Genomic DNA, 18,498 nt, shown 5'->3' with positions numbered 1-18,498 from the left:
GAGTGAACGACCGCTGTCTGTGAGCCGTTCTGTCTGCACTTTTGTGGTGGTGTTGTTGTTGTAGCCACCCCCACAGACCAAGACCCGTTCCGAGTTCAGTTTCCAAGTGGTGGAAATTACACGCCCTGTTCTCTGCCCTCTGCATGCTGCGGCTTTGGGAGCTGACCTGCCTCCGGCTCCTAGGCAGGGAGAACCCCGGGGCCAAGTCCTGAGATGGGAAGGGAGACAGACAGCGGGGCCCCTTAGAGGCAGGACATGCGCCACGGTCACAGCCAGCACTTTCCCAATGGCCGGGACCGCGGGATGAAAGGAAACATCCGTGCAAAGTAGCGAAACAGCCACAGAAGCCCCGGAGCCAGAGAGGGGCTCTCTCAAGAGTGCTGTTTCCATCAGCGTCACGTTATGGATCGCCCTGGAGGACGGCTCTCTGTGAGCCGTGACGTCTAACTGCCCCTTTCTGCTCCTGTCTGTGACTCCCAAGTGCAGTCTGAGGACTCCTCCTGGGTCAGGCATGTGTGAGCTGTCAGCTCCCCAAAAAGCCAGATTCTGGGAACCCACTGTGAACAGTTTTGCTCCAGCAAACCAGGGCCTGCAGCGATTCTGGGGCAATTCTGGTCTGCAGTTGGATTTGGAAGGTCTGATGGAGAGCCAGGTGTGGGAGCACAGGGTCTCCGTCCACGACGGCGTCTGACTCTCCTCCCGTCCCCGTTTCCGTCCCATCTGTGCTCTGTTCTGGTTTTCAGCAGAAGCTGCATCCTCCGCTTGCTTTACGGACACAGAGCCCAGCATCCTTGGCCCACCTGCTTCTCACAGGTCAGCACTAGCTTTGCCGCCAGACCTGTACCCCAGAGAGAGCTGTATTCAACGTCCAAGAGGAGCGCAGGAAGCTCAGGGCTCCCAGGTGGCGCTCCTGATAAAGAACCCACCTGCCAATGCAGGAGACCTAAGAGACGAGGGTTTGATCCCTGGGTCGGGTGGGGAAGGTCCCCTGGAGGAGGGCATGGCAACCCACTCCAGTATTCTCGCCTGGACAATCCCATGGACAGAGGAGCCTGGCGGGCTACGGTCCATGGGATCGTAAAGAGTCGGACATGGCTGAGCGACTTAGCACGCATGGGAAAACTCAAGTCTACCCCTGGGTCTCACGGGAGACAATGAGCGCTCGGGACGCCTTCACTCAGACTGACCTTTGAGTCCCGTTTCAAGCTCACAGAGACTCACGTTAACTCAGGACCCCATCTTATAATTCACAATTCTAATGTTAAGACCTAACCAAATGGAATGAAATACTGGGTTTACAGGTTAAAAAAAAAAATAGCTTACACTAAGAAGGGGGCTTGAGAAGCTTGTGAAACTTTAAGAGGACCACTAAAGCATCTCTTAAATAAATAAATACAAACGGGCTTTAACAAAGAGAAGGGAGGGAGGAACTGTTGAACAATTTACAGCTTTTCTTCACGACGAAGAGGATCCCGCGGGTGATACATGCAGGCTCTCCTGGGATGCTCTCAGCCGCTCCCGCTTGGTGTAGACTCATGAACCTCTTTTCCGACGTGCACACACACTGATTTGGAGGTCTCTGGCCGGCTCCTGGACCCCACCCTCCTCTCGCCCCTGTGTTGACCCAGCTGCCGTCTGCCACAAAGCCCCTTTGAACACAGGGGGCTTTATCGCGTAGGTTTTACTGGTGGTACCATGGCTGATATTTGCATTCCTGCGCTGCTCGGACAGAAACCCATGCACATGTTTGCATAGTTAACTGAGGGTCAGGAACACCCAAGCACCCTGGACTCTAACCCCCAGGAATAGAGAGGCTACGTGAACAATGTGTTTAGAGTCAAAACACTCTAGTATCTAAGCTGAATGTCCTCCCATTTCATTTACTAATTTTATAGCATGCTTGACTAGTTCTGTTTATATAGAGAATCTTTAACCTTTCCAGAAAAAAGAAAGGAAAAGAAAGCTGCAGTACATTTTGAGGATGGAGCATCTCAAGGACAAAGTCTTCATCATCTTTAAGGATCAACAAAAGCACTGACCTGGCCACAATTCCTGCTGGCAGGCATCAGGCAAGTTTCATGATTTGCTGAGGCAAACAAGCTGCTCCGACACCTTGTGGCTTAAGCCACCAGCTTCCTGTCGCTTCTCAGCAGCTGACAGCCAAGCCCCGAGCAGTGCCTGGGCCCCACCTGCCCCCGCCATGGGAGCAGGAGGGTGTGGGCAGCCCCCCGCCCCCAGCCCAGAGCTGATCTCTGGCCTCTGCCTGTGCTTCCTCGGTCTCCCTCCAAGTCACTCTTGGGGCCTTTCCTTCCACGTGGTCCCTCCAGCAGGGACCTACCTGAATTCTACCTGGGAGCTCAGGCCGAGGCCCATTCATGGTGGGGACCCCACCCCAGGTGTGACCCCCAGGAGGCCGGTGCCCCGGGGGTCCCGGTGACAACCGCCACAGTCTTTGATGAGAAGCCGCCCCCCATAACTTTAGGGTCATAAAGCAGACACATGTTTCTGCTTGGGGGCGGGTTGCTGTTGAAATGTTTGCTCAATTCAGCATCATCCACTTCCCAGACTCGCTAGGCTGGGAGGGCCAGTGGTGTCAGGGGGACCTTCTCATCCTCAAACCAGGACTGCGATTTTCCCTAGAACATAGGCCACACTACTGCCTTCACTATGGCTATATAATGCAGCCATCGGTTACAGTTCCTTACTGCAGAAGTTGGCAACTTAATAGGCTGGTCCCTCACGATGACTTGACCTCAAGGATTCTGATCCTGGTGGTAGATCAGTTCAGAGGTCAGTTTATCTGGTAACTGCTTTCTTTTCCATCATTTGCCTCCTAGAAAGACTCTGCCCATTTGACTCACCTTCCTCCACAGTAAGTGGTCCAAGGATGTCCCTATGTGTGTGTGTGTGTGTGTGTGTGTGTGTGTGTGTGTGTGTACTGTGTCACATCCGTTGAAACACCCAGACCTATAAATCAGAGTACCTTGAGTCTCAGATTCCTAGGGGTCTCAATTAACCATTAAGAATGGACTGTTTCACCTTTGCAGGAAATATACACACACATATGTCATCTTCATGGTAAACAGCGGCCAGATGGGAGAGTAAACCTGCATACTCAGAGCAACAGACAAGGAGCACCCCGAACACAGAGACAGCAGGACCCCAGGAGAGGACGTGGTGTTACGTATCGAGAAACGGTTCTGAGCCCATCATGTGTACTCACAGAGCACCAAGTATTTGGATTCTGCAATTTCCTGAGGAGTTGAGCTTTTCTCAAATGTCTCTCTTCAGCTCATAGACCATATATTAGCCCCTAATACAATGAATCAGTGAGCTAAATGTAGGAGCCAAAGTTATAAAAATCTTTAAAAGAAAGCAGAAGTTTCTTTAATCGGTTAAACAAATACTTCTTAGATATAACATCAAATACACAATCTGCAAAAGAAAAAAATTGATAAATTGGACTTCAAAATCCAACTTTTGTGCTTCAAAGACATCATGAAAAAAATAAAAATCAACACAAAGACTGGGCAAAAAACTTGCAAATCTTATTTCTTACAAATGGTTGTTTTGAGAATATATAAAAGAAACGCTTGCAAATCAATAATAAAAATACAGACTACCATTAAAAATGGGCAAAAGTATAAATAGACTCTTTATCAAAAGAGATCACAAAATAATAGACACGAAAAGATGTTCAACATCATAAGTTATTAGTTCAGTTCAGTTCAGTCACTCATTAGTGTCTGACTCTTTGCGACCCCATGAATCGCAGCACGCCAGGCCTCCCTGTCCATCACCAACTCCCGGAGTTTACTCAAACTCGTGCCCATCGAGTCGGAGATGCCATCCAGCCATCTCATCCTCTGTCATCCCCTTCTCCTCCTACCACAAATCCCTCCCAGCATCAGGGTCTTTTCCAATGAGTCAACTCTTCGCATGAGGTGGCCAAAGTACTGGAGTTTCAGCTTCAGCATCAGTCCTTCCAATGAACACTCGGGACTGGTCTCCTTTAGGATGGACTGGTTGGATCTCCTTGCAGTCCAAGGGACTCTCAAGAGTCTTCTCCAGAACCACAGTTCAAAAGCATCAATTTTTTGGCGCTCAGCTTTCTTCACAGTCCAACTCTCACATCCATACTTGACCACTGGAAAAACCATAGCCTTGATCAGACAGACCTTTGTTGGCAAAGTAATGTCTCTGCTTTTTAATATGCTATCTAGGTTGGTCATAACTTTCCTTCTAAGGAGTAAGCATCTTTTAATTTCATGGCTGCAGTCACCATCTGCAGTGATTTTGGAGCCCAAAAATATAAAGTCAGCCACTGTTTCCGCTGTTTCCCCATCTATTTCCCATGAAGTGATGGGACCAGATGCCATGGTCTTTATTTTCTGAATGTTGAGCTTTAAGCCAACTTTTTCACTCTCCTCTTTCACTTTCATCAAGAGGCTTTTCAGTTCCTCTTCACTCTCTGCCATAAGGGTGGTGTCATCTACACATCTGAGGTTATTGATATTTCTCCTGGCAATCTTCATTCCAGTTTGTACTTCTTCCAGCCCAGCATTTCTCATGATGGACTCTGCATATAAATTAAATAAGCAGGGTGACAATATACAGCCTTGATGTACTCCTTTTCCCATTTGGAACCAGTCTGTTGTTCCATGTCCAGTTCTAACTCTTGCTTCCTGACCTGCATACAGATTTCTCAAGAAGCAGGTCAGGTGGTCTGGTATTCCCTTCTCTTTCAGAATTTTCCACAGCTTATTGCGATCCACACAGTCAAAGGCTTTGGCATAGTCAATAAAGCAGAAATAGATGTTTTTCTGGAACTCTCTTGCTTTTTCAATGATCCAGCAGATGTTGGCTATTTGATCTCTGGTTCCTCTGCCTTTTCTAAAACCAGCTTGAACATCTGAAGTTCTTGGTTCATGTATTGCTGAAGCCTGGCTTGGAGAATTTTTAGCATTACTTTACTAGTGTGTGAGATGAGTGCAATTGTGTGGTAGTTTGAGCACTCTTTGGGATTGCCTTTCTTAGGGATTGGGATGAAAACTGATCTTTTCCAGTCTGTGGCCACTGCTGAGTTTTCCAAATTTGCTGACATATTGAGTGCAGCACTTTCACAGCATCATCTTTCAGGATTTGAAATAGCTCAACTGGAATTCCATCACCTCCATGAGCTTTGTTCGTAGTGATGCTTTCTAAGGCCCACTTGACTTCACATTCCAGGATGTCTTGCTCTAGATGAGTGATCACACCATTGTGATTATCTGGCTCGTGAATATCTTTTTTGTACAGTTCTTCTGTGTATTCTTGCCACCTCTTCTTAATATCTTCTGCTTCTGTTAGGCCCATACCATTTCTGTCCTTTATCGAACCCATCTTTGCCTGAAATGTTCCCTTGATATCTCTAATTTTCTTGAAGAGATCTCTAGTCTTTCCCATTCTGTTGTTTTCCTCTATTTCTTTGCATTGATCACTGAGGAAGGCTTTCTTATCTCTCCTTGCTATTCTTTGGAACTCTGCATCCAAATGGGAATATCTTTCTTTTTCTCCTTTGCTTTTTGCTTCTCTTCTTTTCACAGCTATTTGTAAGGCCTCCTCAGACAACCATTTTGCCTTTTTGCATTTCTTTTCCATGGGGATGGTCTTGATCCCTGTCTCCTGTACAATGTCACAAACCTCCATCCATAGTTCATCAGGCTCTGTCTATCAGATCTAGTCCCTTAAATCTATTTCTCACTTCCACTGTATAGTCATAAGGGATTTGATTTAGGTAATACCTGAATTGTCTAGTGGTTTTCCCTCCTTTCTTCAGTTTAAGTCTGAATTTGGCAATAAGGAGTTCATGTTCTGACCCATAGTCAGCTCCTGGTCTTGTTTTTGCTGACTGTATAGAGCTTCTCCATCTTTGGCTGCAGAGAATATAATCAATCTGATTTTGGTGTTGACAATCTGGTGATGTCCATGTGTAGAGTCTTCTCTTGTGTTGTTGGAAGGGGGTGTTTGCTATGACCAGTGCATTCTCTTGGCAAAACTCTATTAGCCTTTGCCTTGCTTCATTCCGTACTCCAAGGCCAAATTTGCCTGTTACTCCAGGTGTTTCTTGACTTCCTACTTTTGCATTCCTGTCCCCTATAATGAAAAGGACATCTTTTTTGGGTGTTAGTTCTAAAAGGTCTTTTAGGTCTTAATAGAACCGTCAACTTCAGCTTCTTCAGTGTTACTAGTTGGGGCATAGGCTTGGATTACCGTGATATTGAATGGTTTGCCTTGGAAACGAACAGAAATCATTCTGTCGTTTTTGAGATTGCATCCAAGTACTGCATTTGGGACTCTTTTGTTGACTATGATGGTTACTCCATTTCTTCTAAGGGATTCCTGCCCACAGTAGTAGACATAACGGTCATCTGAGTTAAATTCACCCATTCCAGTCCATTTTAGTTCGCTCTTTCCTAGAATGTCGACATTCACTCTTGCCATCTCCTGTTTGACCACTTCCAATTTGCCTTGATTCATGGACCTAACATTCCAGGTTCCTATGCAATATTGCTCTTTACAGCATCGGACCTTGCTTCTATCACCAGTCCCATCCACAACTGGGTATTGTTTTTGCTTTGGCTCCATCCCTTCATTCTCTCTGGAGTTATTTCTCCACTGATCTCCAGTAGCATATTGGGCACCTACCGACCTGGGGAGTTCCTCTTTCAGTATACTATCATTTTGCCTTCTCATACTGTTCATGGGGTTCTCAAGGCAAGAATACTGAAGTGGTTTGCCATTCCCTTCTCCAGTGGACCACATTCTGTCAGACCTCTCCACCATGACCCGACCGTCTTGGGTGGGCCCCACACGGCATGGCTTAGTTTCATTGAGTCAGACAAGGTTGTGGTCCTGTGATCAGATTGGCTAGTTGTCTGTGATTATGGTTTTAGCGTGTCTGCCCTCTGATGCCCTCTCGCAACACCTACCGTCTTACTTGGGTTTCTCTTACCTCGGACGTGGGGTCTCTCTTCACGGCGGCTCCAGTGAAGTGCAGCCGCTGCTCCTGACCTTGGAGGAGGGGCATCTTCTCTCATTAGTTATTAAGGAAATGCTAATTAGAACTACACTGAGATATTGCCTTACACTCAGTAGAGTGGCTAAAATAAGAAAGGCACTCAGTCCGCAAATGCTCAGAATGGGAGCCCTCACACGTTGTCAATTGGCATGTAAAATGGTTTATCCATTTTGTAAAACAGTTGGAAAGTTTCTTTAAAAATGAAATACAAAGCTACCATCTGACCCAGAAGTTCTACTCCAACCTACTCACCCCCAAAGAAGTAAAAGCCTGTGTCTGCATGAAGACTTGCACACAAATGCTCAGAGTGGTTTTATTCATAATGAATAAAACATGGAAACAAGCGAAATGATCATCAACTTGCGAATGGAGAAAGTTTGTGGTATGTCCACACAGTGGGATAGAATTCAGTACTGAAAGCATAAACCACGTGTTGCAACAAGGCAGACGCTTAAAAAAACACTGCTAAGTTGAGGAAGCTAAATGCAAAAGACAGTGTGTTGTGTTCTATTTATATGAAATGTCCAGAAAAGGCAAATTTATAGTGATAAAAAAGTAGATTAATAATTGCCTGGGCTTTATGTGGAAATGAGGGCTGGCTGTAATTAAGTCCAAGAGATCTTTTGGCGGGGGGGGTCTGGATTGTGGTTACGGCTGTACAACATAAATGAGTTTGTACATTTATAAAATCTTTAATTTGTACACTTAAAAGAGGTGAATTTTATATTATGTAAACTTCAAAAAGCTGTTCAAACAAAGGTTCCAGGTGCAGGTGAATGGCAAGAGCCCATTACCTGAATCCCAGGTGACACATTTCATTTGTTCTCTCTGTTACACGAGCCTTGCCCAGTGCTGATCCTCACACAGAAACAGAACGACTGTGACACGAGAAACAGGATTAGCGTTTGCGCAAGCGGGCCCGGCAGCGGGAAGGGGTCTGGGCAGACGGCAGCACAGACATGGGTGAGGGCAGCCTGGCCACCCTCCCGCCCCCGGAGACCGAGAAGCCGCCGCGGGCTCTGTCTGTTTTTCTTGGCACTTGGAGGGAAGGAAGTGGGATAAGACTGGATGTTGAACACGTGAGATTCAAGGTCACAAGCAGATTGAAAGCAAAAGGATGGGAAAAGTAGGCCAAGCAAAGAGCGCCCAAGATAAAGGAGGACCAGCTGAGTCACTCTCCCGAGGAGCCATCTGGAGGAGGGCCTGCCTCCCCACCTCCCTGGATGGAGAACATCAAACAGGAACGTTTGTGTCATTAAAGCATATCATCCCTGACTTCATTCCAGCCTCATAAAAAGCACTTGATAAACTGAGATAAGAATGCAAACTTTAGTGCACTTTTAAAAAGGGCTGAGATTATATATGCTTGCTTCTGGCAAGTTGAAGGCACTTTGACATGGGTATACGAAAAGTTATGCGTGTTAATTTTATTTAAAGTTTTATGAAGCCTCGGAGGTTGTATCACACTGTACCGTCCCCATTAAATATGTCATATTTTACAGTTCTGAAGAATCTCTTTGTAAATGCGGTGTTTATTCTTCCCCATAATAAACAACCACACTTAAAAGGCCTTCTAAAAAGCTGATTTGCAAGTGCTGAACACTAATATTAAGAAACAGCCTCTGGATGGCTAGGAAGACACTGGCTTCCCAAGCGTCTGACCAGGGCCCGGGAACCTGGATAGAACCATCGGCCGATTTATGAAGTCTCTGCCAAGACCCTTTGAAAGAGCGGCCGCAGCCTGGAGACCTGCAGTCAGCCTGGTCCCCGCGGCCCGGGAGGCCAAGGCGGGGCCGCCCGAGCTCTGTACCGGGAGCTGCGGTCAGCATCCCACGGGGCCCCCGCCTCGCCGTCCTCAAGGCCTCCCGGGGCACGGCGGCCGCGGAGGCGTCCCTGCGGCTTTCTGCTCAGGGCCCCAAACACTGAAAACATTATGTGAGCAAAGGATGGCGGCAGCCCGACACTTCACGGGAGCACCGAGGTCCGCCCCCGGCTCTGTGCCGGCTGACCCGTGGCGCGGGCCGGGTGGGTGCCGAGTGCTGCCCTCGCGGGGACTGTGGCCGTGAGCCAGCTGCCGAGGCCAGCGGCTCGCGTAGCGTTTGCGGCAGCAGCTAGAAGTCACCGTGCCTTTCCGCGGGCGGCGAGCGGCAGAAATCACGGTTCATTCCCGCAGGAAGAGGCTCCAGGCCTGTCCTCAGCCCGGAGAACCTTGCTCGCTTTTAAGGTCGGGAAAATGCCCACGAAGCACCCATGGAACGAGGACGCCCACAGGCCAGGTGGCTGCAAGCGTTTCTTCTCTGGACGCCAGCCGCCCGTCAGGCGCTCACAGGCCTCGGGCTCCATCTGGCAGGCCCCCGCCCGCTGCCCCTGGCAGGGACCCCGCGTCCTTGTCCTCGTGCCCCTCTGTCCTGGCAAGGCCCCCATCAAGAATGGCACCCCGCTCTAGTCCCGGCCCTCGCGCCTGCCCTGCCTTTAAACTCGGGCCCTGGGCCCCCTCACTGACCCCTCACTAGCAGGGGTCATGGCCAAACCCCGGGTTTCCTGGTTCTCGTGAACCAGCTGCCTGGCCGGCTGCCGGCTCTTCTGAGTCAGCCCAGGACAATCACTCACCCCTCCAGACCCAGGAAGCCGGAGCAGAGAACCCAGCGCCGGCGCCTGCCAGCAGAGGAGGAGTTACTGGAGTTCAAGTTCTTGAAATGATGCCTGCTTTGTAAGGAACGCAGGGTGGTCGGATGGCATCACTGACTCGATGGCCGGGAGCCTGAGCAAGCTCCGGGAGGTGGGGATGGACAGGGAGGCCTGGCATGCTACGGTCCCGGGGTTGCAGAGAGTCGGACACGACTGAGCGGCTGAGCTGACCCGCGAGGCCAGGCCAGCAGGGGTGGTGGCGTTGACAGCAGGGAGAGCGGGGAGAGTCACAGAGGTGGCGGCAGGGGCGGAGCGGCAGGGGCGGAGCGGCAGCTGAGACGCCAGCACAGTGGTCGTCGCGGCGGAGACGTTCTGGCGCTAACGGCACCGGTCGGGGCGGTGATGGTGGGAGCGCTGGTCTCGGCAGGAGGACTCACTAGAGATGCTCAGCTGCAGGTAACAACAACTCCCGGTGAAGCTCTCCGTCTCAGAGGACACGGCCGTGCGTCCCGGCCAGCTCTGATGCTGGAGGGCAGCGTGCCGGGCCGTGGGCGAGGGGAGGAGGGATGGCCCGTGCCCTGCCCTCCCTGTGGTCCGCGTGGCCCTATAACGGTTCCAGCAGCTGAACCAGCGGATGCGGCCGTCCCACAGTCTCGAGGACTGAAGGCTGAGTCCAGGCGAGGCAGGCGGGGTCCCCGAGGCCTCTCTCCTGGGCATGCAGACGGCCGTCTGCTGCTCGTGTCCTCACTGGATTGTCTCTCTGTGTGTATCTGTGTCCAGATCTCCACCTTATAAGGACACCCCAGTGCATTACGGCCCATCCTAATGACCTCATTTTACCTTACTTACTTCTTCAAGGCCTCGACTCTAAATGCAGTCAAGGCTCTGAAGATGCCAAGCTGTGGGTTCCAGGGTTCAGGCTTCCATCTGTAGCATCGTCTTCATCAGCCCCAGGTAGGGAACAGCCAGTGGGGTCAGCATCCTCTGAGATCGGGGATGGGGAGGGGTAGGTACTTGAATAAAACCAAGGTTATCTGAGGAAGGAAAAGAGGATAATGATGACTGTGTAGCCAAAAGTGTTGATCTCTCTGGTTTTCACTGTTTCCCCCTTAATTCTGGGGCTTTAAAACCAGAGTGCCTGCACGTCAGCGCACAGGCCTGGCCACCGCCCCCTGGAGAGAGGGTAGCGCTGAGGCTGAACCCTGGTGGGAATCCCCGTTCCACTTGCCCCCCCAGGATGTGCACATTCCAGCAGGACACTGAGGCTTTCTTCCGGAGCCGTGAGCCCAGGGAAGTGGGCAGAGGGCCTGTTTCCCCAGCCTTGTCCCCCAGAGGACTGACAGCCTCTGTCTAACTCTGAAGCTCACAACACATCCATCCGCTCCAACCCAAGGCCCATGAAGGGGAATCTGTCTTCTGCAACCTGGCACATGGCTTTGCAGACACTGCCAAGACGTCCAGACCCTGGAGGAACCGTGGGCCAGAAGCACATTTCGGCTGCCAAGTGCTGGGGGGGTGGTAATGGGGACCAACCAAGGCCTACAGACCAACCAAAGATGCCCATGTGGGGGTCAGCGGGACACAGGAAATGCAATCGGAGAAAGCAGATGATGTGTGACCTTCCTTAAATTCTATCACAAACGTTCCCGTGTCCATAAAGCCCTTGCAGGAGTCTTGGAGAAAAGATACTTGCCAAGTGAATCCACCTTTAGAGGATCTGGGGCTTCTTCACAGACACATTCAAATATTGACACATGGAGGACGAGAAACCACGGCCCCTGGGGCTCTCTCCTCCTGAGTCACCACGTCCAATGAGGCTGAAGACTCAGGAAAGCATGCAGACCAGGCTCGGAGATCCAGGACGGGGGTGCAGAGGCCCTTGTGGAAGTGAGAGGAGATCCCCAGGTTTCCCGACTCATGCCTCCTCCATCTGTGTGGGGGCGACCCCGGCAGGGAGGGTGGGCGGTGTCTGGGTTTGGGGTTAGAGGCATCAGAGCTGGTGGGGTGTCCTCGGAGCAGCACAGGGCCCCGTCCAGGGTTGGAGACCCTTGGCCTGGCCCGGGGGGCTGGCAGGGTTACGGTGTGAACTGGCTGGATCTTTCCAGTGCTGCCGCTGACCGGAGCCCCCAGGTCCGCTGCTGCAGCCGACTCTCCCCTGGGCTTCTGCCAGTGAGTCTCTGTCCTGGGCTTTGTCCAGTGGCCAAAGGGTTTTCCACCCGAAGCGTGACCTTACCGGTGGCCACGGGGGCCGCTGGAGCCATGAGGCTGGTGTACGGCTTGCTGGAGCCACACTAGATGCAGGGTCTTTTCCGTCCCGCCTTTGGGGTGATGGTCAATTTTCCCCAAACCCCTGGAGGCGGACAGTGACCCTGGGCCTCCCAAACCCAGCGTCCACCTCTCTGGACACAGTGCATGCATGCTGCGCCTCGTGGAAGGGGCTGAGAGGGAGGACAACCAGCTCCGGGGGTCTCAGACCCCCACTACCTGCCCCCCAGTCCTGGCTGGAGCCCCCGGGGTCTCCACAGAGGCCCTCACTCCGGAGGCCGCCGTCCCCTGGGGCGGGCCCCTCCGGCTTCACTGACCCCTGGTCCGCTGTCCCCCAGTGAGAGAGCCTCAGCTTGGACCGTGTGCCCCTTCTGCTCACCGCCTTCCCTCCCCCGTGCGGTGACTCCTTTGGCCTCTGCGTCTACCTCTCAGGCGTGTTTCTTTCTATTTTAACCACACGCTGAGTCGCCGGGTGTGTGGGGCTTTCAGTGGCGTCTCTTGGAGTCCGGCGGCATTGCTGGGAGGGAAGCCTTCTCTGGCCACTCGCGTCTCTGACACGCTGCCCTTCACCCTGGGCAGCTGAGACTTCCTGCTCGCCGCTTCCTGGCATCCTGCTGTCATTTATTTTGAGTTGTAAAAGGCAGGTTTCTCTTTTAAGCACATGTATTTAGATGGAAGTTTCTAGCAAGACATGTGTGTGGAGGTCCTGCTCAGTCATGTCCGACTCTTTTTGACCCCATGGACTGTCACCCACCAGACTCCTTATTCCATAGGGTTCTCCAGGCAGGAATGCTGGAAAGAGTTGTCCTCCAGGGGCTCTTTCCCACCCAGGGGTCAAACCCGTGGCTCATGTGTCTCCTGCATTGCAGACAGATTCTTTACCCACTGAGCCACCTGGGAAGCCCCCGTCTTAAATAACGCTCTCATAATTCCATGAGTCAGTTTCTGGATTTTCTTATTCTTTTCCATGAATTAATGTTTCTCTCCCTATTCCAACACTATGCTAACTGGCACACTTCGTTATATTTATCCCCAGGCACTTGTGTCTGTAAGAAAAAGATGTTATCATTAGTGACCTTCATTCACGATGTGTGGTATATAACATTGCACTTAATATTCTGCACTGATTTTCTACCAAAAACCAGACCAATGGCTTATTAATGATAAGTTTATAGATTCTTTGAGTTTTATATGTAGACAATTGCATCCTTCTTAAGTATAATACCTTAAAATCTTGCTTTCCGATCCTTACACATACACTTTAAAAACAAGCCCAAACCAAATTTCACAGGTTAAAATCTCAGGGCAAGGCTGAATGGAAACGTGAGGCCAGCCACGCTCAACTTAGGCGAGTAGTCCTGAGATATTTGCTCTCGTGTGTAACAGCTGCCGTAGGACCTGTGGGATGTGACGTATCGGGTTTAGAAAGCTGTCTTCCATTTGGATTGCCATAAACTGTATTGTCATCAACCTGGACACTTTTGAGTGGAAAAGGGGTCCTTTTGTTTCACAAGTGCAGCATTTGAAAACAGGTCCATCCTGAATAAGGCAGAGTTTATGGTTATAATGATATTGATGCTTTATTATTAAACACACATCAAACACAATTGAGTCTAGCATTAATTGAGTTGATTATATGGAATTTCTCCTTTAAACCTTTTCTGTTGTTAATTGGGGCTTCTGCTGTGGCTCAGCGGTAAAGATCCGGCCTGCAGTGTGGGAGAGCAGCAGGGCTGGGCTGGGCAGACCCCCTGGAGCAGGAAACGGCAACCCCCTCCAGTGTTCTGGCCTGGAGAATTCCATGGGCAGTGTTAACTGATTTTTGGCAACCTCGCATTCCTGGGATAAGCTGTATGTGGTCCTTATGTATTTTATTTTTTACAGAATACATTTGCTTTGTTTGTTATTAGATGCAAAGGATTTTAGCATCTGAGTTTCTGACCAAGGTGGAGTTTAATTTTCAATTTTCATGACATCTTTGTGCAGTGTTTGTTAGCCTTGTCAATTACAACAGGGAGCTTACTTTCTACATTCTAGTTAGTGTAAGATTAAGTTATTTCTTTTTTGAATATTTCCTTGAATTTACCAGTATATTTATTTAAAAGTGGTGTTCTTCTCTTGTTGAAGGATTTTTAACTGCGGGTTAGATCATCTTTACAGAAGATTGTTTTCGCTTTCAGTAAGTCTCTTATGTTACGCTTTTCTGGAAAGTTGTCAATTTAATATGTTTTCAAATTTAATGTAATAAAGCTTTTCATAACATTAATCTCGGCAGCATTATAGCTGTGTTTCTTTTTAATAACCTTGTGGTTTATTTATACCATTTCTATATTTTTCTCCATCTATTTACTAGCTGTGTAAAATCACATGTATTAGTTTAGCTTTGTTTATCTTCTCTGTTGTAAGGTCACTTTGTTTATTAGTTTCTGTTTGTCTTTCTATTTGACTTTCCTTTCCTTTCTTCAGGATTATTCTACATGCACTTCTCATTAATATTTAGTCATTCTTATATTTTTTGTAAGCCTTTGAGCCTATACATTTTCCTTAAAGTACTGTTTTAGTTGAACACTCAAGTTTTAGTATGTAATTTTCTTTTGTTTGTTTGTCCATGCAAAATATTTATTAATTTTCCCTTGTGATTTCTTTTTCAACCCATGATTTATTTTAAAATGTACTTTTAAATTTCCAACTCTATGAGATTTTATATGATATAATTTCAGTTATATATCTGGTAGATAATGTTATTTATATAAAATCGGTTCCTTCACCTTATTAAAGATTTGTTTCATGACTGATACGTCATCCGTTTTTTAATGTTCTGTGGTTATGGTTTATTCATGACTCTGGGTGTTCTTTAGGTTACTGTTTCTGAATGTTTTTCGTATCATCTATATTCTTACCTGGTTTTCTGTTCTCTGGGAGTTTTAGTAAAATCTTCCACTACATTGGTATTTCTCCAGTTTATGTCAGGAATTCTTTCAATTTTTGTTTCATGTGGTTTGAGGTTATTTTACTCAATGCGTACAATTTTCAATGTAAATATTATTATTTGTAACTTAACTTGTAGCTTAAACATTACTCATTACATAGTGACCATTCCTCTAATAATGCATCTTCTTTTATTTAAAGTCTGTTTTATCCAGTGCTAATACCAGCATGTGCTGTTGAATCTAACATTCCTGTGAGTCTCCATGTGCCTGGTACACCTGTCGTCACCCTTCGTTCCAATGGCAGATGCTTGTTTCACCCACGGTTCAGCTTGAGGACCGAGGCCTGCGTCCCCCGAGCTGCCGGTGGGGTCCATCTCTGGCAGCTCCAGCAAGGCCCCTTGTGGGGAGTTTCCTTCTGACAAACAGATCCGGTGCCAAAGCTGGCACGGCCGTCTGGGGAGCAGTCCGTGCCCCCGGCCAGTCAGCACAGGGGGAAAAGTTCTGCCCTCCGTCAGCCTCAGGCTGTTTGGAAGAGACTCCGTTACTTAGGTGCAGAATCAAAAAGATATATTATATATACATAAAAATACGTGTCCCGTGAAGACCCTCAGAGTTTGGGCTCTGCAGCACCCTCCTTCACTGCCCTGCAAGTTCCGGCTGCCTCAGTCTCCCTGAATGTCCAGCCCTCTCCTCGTCTCAAGGAGGCAGTGAGGTTCTGTGCGGGGCCCTTTCTGCACCAGACTATAGAAAGGCTGTCAACCAAGGCATGTGTTTCACTGGGGCCAGTCGATGGGCCAGGGAAAGCTGGCTTCAGGGACGCATTTAACTAAGTCCAGCTTCTGAGTTTCCCAGTATTTCCAACTCTGTGTGTGTGGGGGGGTGGGTGGGTGGGGGGGCTTCCCTGGTGGCTCAGATCGTAAAAATACACCTGCAGTGTGGGAGACCTGGGTTCGATCCCTGGGTTGGGAAGGTCCCCTGTAGACGGAAATGGCAACCCACTGCCGTATTCTTGCCTGAAGAATCCCATGGACAGAGGAGCCTGGAAGGCTACAGTCCATGCGGTCACAACGAGTCAGACACGACTGAGTGACTAAGCAGGTCGCAGCACATTCACACAGACACACACGCACACACACTTATACCCATGTTAATACACAAGCATATATTTATCTAGAATTTTTGATTAATTATAACGGGAGAGTTAATTGGAATATCTAATCTACCATTTTGCTAGAAAAAAATTTTTAACTTTTCATTCCTTTAAGCTCAGACAAAATTTATTTCAGTGATGAGATGGAGCTTTGATTTTGTTATCATTCCAAACCAGGCCTCTCTCACTGATTGCAGGTTTCACCTCTACTTGTTAAACAATTAATTGCCATAACACTTGCACCTGGTTAATTTGATTTTTCATCTCCATTAGACTAAACAGAGGGATACTGGCAAAGCCGCGAGAGTCAGTCATCGGGAAACTTTCTAAAATAAACACAGGAAGGGCCAAACAGCTGAGATGTATTTCTAAAATATACAAATACAAAGAGGTCCTTAATTCTGGTACCTAATGCTGGAGAAAGCAATTAGGATCAAAGTTATACTCTTCAAATTATGGTGTATTAAAATTCAGGCTTTTAAAAGAAACGAGGAACCTGTGTTACCAAATCAAGTCTTACTGGCCTCTGCCGCAGCCCCAGTTGACGCTGTCCGCCTCGGTGGGGAAGGGTCCTTTTTCTGCTTGGAAACTGAAGCCGAAGAGAGCGTGGCTCAAGCTCTGCCCACCGGCCACAGCACGGAGACGTGGGCACTTAGCCAGATCAATCCGCCCCCCTCCCGGTGAGGGGGCTTGGTTCTAAAGCGTGAGGACACCGGGATGAGTGAGCCCACTCACGGGAAACCGATGTGTTTGACACTCACCCTGGGAAGGGGCGGGCTTTTTAAGGGAGTGGGATGCCACCGTTTTTTTATCCGTTTTTGGTCTTTAATGCCTGGTCCTGACCAAGGTGGGTGTGTCATGTAATTGTCTAATGTAGTAAAACCAGCACATGATGAGACTTGGGGTCTGTTGGAGGTCAGATTCCTTGCCATCTTGGTCCCAGCTGACTCTATCTGTTTTTCATTGGTGTTTGTAGCTCCCTTTCTTATCTCTGGATCCTTTAACTTAAAAATGTGTGCTCACCCCTGCTAAAGGTGAGGCCCGCAGAATTGTGAGCAAAACTGGATGCAGTTCCGGGGGCTGTAAGAGCTGGGACTCTGTAATATCATTTTCTCCACAAAATGTGGGTGCTTGTTGCCTACTGGCAGTTTATTGGTGACAGATTACATAATTAGTCTCCCTCTTTTCATGTAAATTCCACAGATTTGGTTTAGTTGTCAAATGAGGATATAACCCTTAGGTAGGAACCTCAGAGCTTTTTGTATAATACTTGTCAAAATTATCAACTTTTTTCAAATGCAGTATTTAACTTTTGAAAATAGCAAACAAAATGCTAAGGCATTTCTCTGCAAAGTGGAATGTCATGTTAAAATGTAATGATTGGCACAATAAGTTTTCTGTACTTATGTTGTTTAATTATAGTTAATGTTACAGTAAGCATCGCAAACAAGACTTATGAAGAAAGAGAAGGCCGGTCAGCTGGACCCAGGGAGACAAGTGGATAAAATGAGAGAGCGGTGGTCATCCCGAATTTGGCAACGGAAGGATTAGACTGAGACACAATATTTGTCAAAATGTAAAGTATTTTGCAAATGAAATTTGTAAAGGTTGCATCAAGTTAGAGAATATGTTTCTAGGAAAAAATACAAGTGTCATGGATATATAATTAATTCTGACAAATTATCTTTAATTTAGTTGAAGTTTCGACCATGTCAGTAACAATGTCTCAAACAACCTGTTTCAAGTGTTATTTTCTCCAGGGTGGATAATATAAAATGCTTTGCAGAGGTTCATCTGACCATCCAGTCTTAGAAACATCTCAATATCAGGGTGCCGTGTCCCCTGCAAAAGAAGGGAAGATTTTGCAACCAAGTGGGAGGTGGGTTGGAAAGGAAAGACCAGGCTTTGTTAGTCCTACCCCATGGGGGCAACTGAAGAGCTACTGGGATTTGTGAAACTGTGATTTATAAAGCCAGCTGCTTGATGGCACGCACCCCCTCCAGGAAAATCGCATGTAACGCTGAACCCCTCCCCGCCGCCACTTTGGAAGAGCTCCTCCGAGTTAGCTGAGATGCTGTCTTCCAGGCTATATACGCCTCATTTTGCCCCAAATAAAACTTAAATCTCACCTCTCACATTGTGCATTGATTTTAGCCGACAATAATATGGCTTCCCCTGGTGGCTCAGATGGTACAGAACTGCCTGCATTCAGGAGACCCAGCTTCAATCCCTGGGTCAGGAAGGTCCCCTGGAGAAGGAATGGGACCAGCCTCCAGTATTCTTGCCTGGAGAATTCCGTGGACAGAGGAGCCTGATGGGCTGCAGTCCATGGGGTCCCAAAGAGTTGGACACGACTGAGTGACTCACACATACAGTAAGAAACATATATATATTTGGTCTTCATTTCTGTTTCTGGCACAGAATTTTTAAACCCTTGGAATTTCCTCTAATAAGAATTATAAAGG

At 48.3% G+C, this 18,498-nt stretch overlaps 1 long non-coding RNA gene across 4 annotated transcripts; it reads left to right on the top strand.

Annotated features, from left to right (window-relative positions):
* Positions 1–9,533: 9,533 nt before the first annotated feature.
* On the top strand, positions 9,534–18,278 carry LOC122684351. Of its 4 annotated transcripts, XR_006337999.1 has the most exons (5): positions 9,534–11,575; positions 13,648–13,804; positions 14,081–14,132; positions 15,083–15,134; positions 17,456–18,278. It is a non-coding gene; the product is annotated as an uncharacterized LOC122684351 (long non-coding RNA). The 4 variants fall into 4 exon arrangements; XR_006337998.1 differs by lacking the exon at positions 15,083–15,134 and having other exon boundaries at positions 17,456–18,276; XR_006337997.1 differs by lacking the exon at positions 13,648–13,804 and having other exon boundaries at positions 17,456–18,272.
* Positions 18,279–18,498: the final 220 nt, after the last annotated feature.

The sequence above is a fragment of the Cervus elaphus genome, chromosome 26, assembly GCF_910594005.1.
Source record: "Cervus elaphus chromosome 26, mCerEla1.1, whole genome shotgun sequence".
Lineage (NCBI taxonomy): Eukaryota > Metazoa > Chordata > Mammalia > Artiodactyla > Cervidae > Cervus > Cervus elaphus.
This window is presented reverse-complemented; position numbering and strand designations above follow the sequence as displayed.